The sequence below is a fragment of the Corapipo altera genome, unplaced genomic scaffold, assembly GCF_003945725.1.
Source record: "Corapipo altera isolate COAL_440 unplaced genomic scaffold, ASM394572v1 0, whole genome shotgun sequence".
In the NCBI taxonomy this organism is placed as follows: domain Eukaryota; kingdom Metazoa; phylum Chordata; class Aves; order Passeriformes; family Pipridae; genus Corapipo; species Corapipo altera.
The window spans coordinates 31,577,763-31,583,762 of record NW_020884872.1 but is presented as its reverse complement, the minus strand read 5'-3'; positions in this window follow the sequence as shown (position 1 = coordinate 31,583,762).

The window sequence follows — 6,000 nt, the reverse complement described above, 5'->3', positions numbered from 1 at the left end:
CGAATGTGTTCCTCTTAAATTCAAACGTGGAAGGAAAATATTTTGATTTTATTCTTCTGGAGGAAAAAACAGAAGTATTACACTTCCAGAGTGACACAATTACACTTCCCAGAGGGGTTTCCAGCTAAAAACAAAACTCATCAATGAACAATTTAATTTTCTTTAAATGTCATTTTCCCTCAATAAATGAATAAACTTACTTCATTTTTTTACCTCAAACTTTCTATTGTTAATCTGTAAAGCACAGTAATGCTACCCATTCATCTTTTTGAGATGTTATGAAAATAAAGCCATGGGAAGCACTCAGTTGCTATAGTAATTTAACATCATAGGAAAAGGCCAATGAGGAAACAAAGGATTTTGGGTTAAAATCAAGCATGAATTGTATGGTAACCTTAAAAACCACATAAAAAGATGAGGGGAAAAAACATGCTGAGGTAAAAATTCTGCAAGAATAAATATACCATGTGTTGGCATAATTAAAGGCTCTATGGCTCACACATATACTTCCTTTCCGACATTTTCTGAGAGATTTTTAGGTGACTTGGCAACTAGAAGAATGTTTTTATTAGCTGATGGTTTGTGTGTCAAACTCTATTTGATTTGCTTTATATGAGTAATTTAGTCTCTTGCCTGGATACTTGAGGAAATTACAAAATTGCAAGTTCTTTTTCCATTAGACTAGGTACCTCATAAATATATCTAAACTATACTATATACCTATATTTAAAAACACTTAGGATAAACCCCTTGCATTTCTAACCTTCGTCCACAATCTGTTTCTTCTGCTCTGGAAGTCTTTCTTTTTATCACCATTTTATTCCACTCTATCTTCAATAAAAAAGAAATGTTTCCTAATCACAAGACGTGATGGAGCTTGCTACATTTTGAAACAGCCGTATGCTTGGGTGCTTAAGAGCATTTGGCTTTGTGCTTTGCATCTAACAACGCACCTAGGTGAGCTGTTATTGGACAGGGACTTAATCCCTGTCATGTTTAATCACTACATTAAAAGATTTAAAGACTAATGTTAAAGACCATTCAGTTTGGGCACCATAGACCTACAGGATGCAGCCGGGAAAAGCCACTCGGTTTATCCTGGCAAAATCTATTATAAATCTTTAAGAACAAAAGCCAGGAGAGCTGAGAAGGAAACTCCTTTTCTGTGACACCCCCTCCCTGTGACTCAGACATCCACCCAGAAGCCCTGGGACTTCCTGCAAGTTTCACATATGAAGTGTTATTTGCATCATTTACTTAAATAGTTGCACTACATGGTTAGCTCTGGTGTGCTTCTGTTCTGCATAACACCAATAAGAATGTTATTAGGTCAATATTGAAAAAAAAATCCCTGCTCAGTGCATGACTCTGTGCAGTGAGGATGACTCATCTGCTCCCCAGTGCAGAAAACATGAGGGAGCCATTTTACATTCCCTCAAGAATTTGACCCCCAAATATAAAATCCCCTGCTTGGATCCCACAGTGTTGCAACGTGATTGCTAGCAGCAGTAGCTGGGGATGTTTCTGCCTGTCCAGTTGGCTAAGGAATTAGAAGTCCCTCTTGGAGGTGTGAACGTTTCTACAATTCCCCAAGTGCTGTTACTCTGTGCAACTCAGATCTCAGGCAGCTGCGCATCTAGGTTTATCCCCTTGGGCCACACAACTTTGATGTTGCATAAACTCCATTGGCTTCCAAATTCGGTTCTCTGGTCCAAATCCAGTACTGAGTATTTTTAGCCTAGTAATTCATCAGCTCAAGGACTCAGATGCTACACAAGAATTATGGGGCAAATGCAGTGCCTTCTGCACCGTGCCCCAAAGTCTGGGTCCCTCAAAGTCCAGATGAGGGGGCTGATGGAAGCCACCATGGATTCTTCCTTGAGTTTCTTACAGGTTTTCTTCCCGTGTAAAGCAGGGCGGGCAGTGTGGGAGGACTGATGCATGCTGGCTCACTCCCTAATGTGCTGTCAGGGTGCAGGTATCACAATTCAGAGCCATCCTCATAGTTACCCAGACAGAGGCCTCATGTCTCAGAGGATATACCATTCAAACTTACTTTCCCTGTCAAAGACCAAGTCTAAACAACTTCAGAGGATGCTTTGAGGATTATTAGTTTTTTAACTAGACCATTTCTAGAGTGTTATTTAGAAGGCCAGAGAGCTTGAAGGGTATTTTGGTCCTTTAGCTTGTACTTGCTTATATGTGCTACTTAACTTTGCTACTCCTTTTATATCTGCGTTAAGTGTACGTGGAGGTGTTCTATAGATGCATCAAGTAAAAAAACAAAGTAATAAAACTAATCATCATATTGATTTTAACCACATTCCTACAAAACAAATGGAAGCTGAAATTCCAGCAGCTGAGAGGGACACCTGAGATGACTTCCATTGAGCACGGAGAAAATACAATGTTACAAGATCATTACAAGGAACGCTACTGAAGAGACAAGATCTTTTCAATTGTATAAATCAATTCATATATGAAAGGTCAGATTTCAGAACTCAAATAACAAGATGGTTGAAAGGGAATTTGGATCTACAGAAAGATTTCCCCACATTACAATCTCTCTTCTTGCAAAGAACTGTACAAAGAACTGAACCTGCAAAACCCACCTCGTATGACCTTCTCTGTAACAACAGAGACTGTCCAAAGCCTCTCACTTTATCTTCCCGAGTGGATAAGAAAATAGTATTGTGATAGCAGTGCATACAGTACCTTTATAACTACTTTATCTAAAGATAAAATTTAGTTTTTCACAGACAGCCCTACAGCAATCATCACTCTTTGCAGCTACCAGAACCTGACACAAACTTCTAGGGAGCAACTCTGTTAAAATAATCAGCTTCTGCCAGCACCCATGGAGCACAGATATTGCTCTCTGATGCTTTCCCTGCAGCCCTTTTTTCTATGCTGCCTTGACTGAAAACATTTTCACAGCCACAAAGCTAACAATATCACACATCTTTTCAAACATCAAGTCTTCCTCAAATGGTAAAAGAAAGAAATTGTAACACAGCAGACTACACCGTGATAACCATTGACGGAGAATCTACATCATATAAGGGTCTTATCAGTAATGTCATTCCTCATGAATACTTATTTAGATTTACAATGCATCTATATAAGTAATCAGCAATTTATTCCAATTATCCCCATTTTACTTTAGCAGTATGTGTATTAATTCAAACCCTGTAATTTTTTTTCAAAAATAACTCACTGTTGTTTTCCTACCAATTCATCATCAGGATAATAAACATTGTCTATGTGTAGGTGTATGATAGCCAAATACAGGTATATTTTAACACTCCAAAACAACCTTTTCAAATTTTAGCCTTTATCATATGTTTTACTTTTTTTTCCTGCATCAGTATGCACATACACATAAATAAAAACAGAAAAGCTAGGGAAAACAAAATGCTTTCTAGATCAATCACTGCTAGCAACAGACACTTAAAAATCAGACAAATCATGATCCCTATACACAAGGGAATTATTTGCTCGAGTAGGTCAGGAAAGACTTTGTCTAGGGTGTTGTTTAATGTAAATGTAGTGTGAAAGATCTTGCAGTTCAAATATTCCATCATTCACATGACTTCCATGTAGTCAGCAGCATAAACACCATGGAAAGTGAGCTTCTCTTGTGCTAGGTATATATTTATTTATTTATAATGTAAGTGAGTGTAAACTGAAATATGAGTACAGAGGAATCATCAATGGGTGTCAGTCTGTAGCGTGGTCTCTTCACTTCTCACTCACCATAAATATGTGTCTGCACAAGGAAGATAAAGGTCACGAGCCCTCTGTGTCTGGGATGACATCTCAAGATGTCCTCTGCGGGACAGCATGAGAGGTGTTTTCTTCTTGTAAGGTGTCATGGTTTAAACTCAGCCACACAGCCACTAGCTCGTTCCCCCACCAGCAGAATCAGGGAGAGAATGGGAAACTCATGGGTTGAGATAAAGTCAATTTAATAGGGAAAGGAAAAGCTGTACATGCAAGCAAAACAAAATAAAGAATTAACTTACTGCTTCCCATAGACAAGCAGGTGTTCAGCCAACTCCAGGAGAGCAGGGTCCCATCAAACATAACAGTGACTTGGGAAGACAAACACCATCACTCCTCCTTCTTCCCCCCCACTTTATATACTGAGAATGATGTTGTATGGTTTGGAATATCCCTTTGGTCTGTTAGGGTCAGCTGTCCTGGCTGTGTCTCCTCCCAGCTTGCCATGCACCCCCAACTTCCTTGCCAGCGTGGCAATACGGAAAGCAGAAGAGGTCTTGCCGCTGTGCGAAAACTGCTCAGCAATAATAAACACCTCTGTATCTTCATCACTGTGTTAGCACAAATCCAAAACACAGCCCCACACTAGTCACCATGGAGAAAATTAGCTCTACTCCAGCCAAAAGCAGAACATAAGGAAAGTTCAAAATGAAGTACAGAGCTGTTGATCCTTATGTATTCCTTACCCATCTTTGCATATTGTTACAGTAAGACTAAGGATCAAAACTTCACTTAGTGTTAAGCTTTAGAGTTCATATCTAACCCTAAGTTTTTTGACACTAACTTTGATATTATTTTCAACTACTTTCACTTCACTTTGGCATCATATTCTTAAGAAAAAAAAAATTATTTAAGCATGCTAGTTAGTGTTTTAGCAAGCTATGCCTTAATTAGCAATTAAGCATATGACACAGTATGAAGATACTATTTTCAGCATTACAAGGATTATAGTATTAGAAATAACTCTACAACTCTAATTCCAGTTCATAAATTATTGGAAGCACTTACTATACTATATAACTTAGCTGAGGTTTCTAGATGCTTATAACTAGGTTTCGAGAAACCTGGAGCCTTGGCAGAGAAATCAAACCACACCATTCACTCCCAAGGCAAAGATTTTCTTGTGTAAATCTTGCTTTCAGGATCAGTAGGAGTGTTTTTATGGAGAAGGGAAAGAAAGAAAAACAGGGGGGTGTTACTTGCTACATTTAGGAGGTCATTTGTTTAGTTGAAGAGTGGAGAACATAACAGTGTCTGTAAGCATAGAATTAACAAAAATTATAAGATGGAAACTGAAGGGTATTCCTTCTGGGGTGTAACATGCGAGTCTTAGTAAAATCAGTGCAGGTACCATATTTCCACCCATTCTGAGGGACAGATTCTTCAGCTATTTCCAGCTGTTCTCTTCAAGCTCGAGAAGGTAATTTGTGCCTTGAAGGAAAATTTTCCATTCTAACACAGAAGTTCGTGATTGAATCTCAAAAATGCAATTCTTGTAACTTTGGCTCCAACAGCACACCAATTTAAAATTAACTGTACCTTTTCAACTCCTTTATGGTCATTACAGATAAGATGTCCTAAATAACACACATGCATCCAGTCTTGTTCATACAGTAAGAATAAGAAACTGAACCCCAGCAGATGACACCATGATATCTGCTGTTATAGAATCCACATTGAATAACGGTCTTGTCTTGTGATTACTTATTCAACTTTACAACACTTTTAAGTCTCCAGTGACATCAATTTTGATCAATTTTCACAAGCATGAGACTGTATGCATTTTCAATATCCTCTCTAGAATGGTGAGGATACAAGGTGAGGTACTTCTTAAATCAGATGTCACTTGCGGAAAAGCATAGAAGCACTCACTCACGGATTCCCTCTGCAAAAGCAGTGTTTGTTCAACCTTTCAGGGTTATAGAATAATCCCTGGGCACAGAATCACATCTGCTCTGTGATTTTTTTTTATAAATTGTTTTCGACGATTGCAAGGCTTTAGGGGAACTTTTAGGCTTACAAAGGAAACATTTATTGTATCTGTTTGAATCTGATTCTCATGTGTATAAAGAGCTCTATATTTCTTCTTCAATGTCTCTAAATAATGTGATGTAGCTGGGTTTTATTTTCAGGTACCTACAATAAATAAGTACTGTAGGTTATTAAAGGAACTAGTTCAAAGAAGCTTATCAGATCTTTAGCAACACAATCATTCAC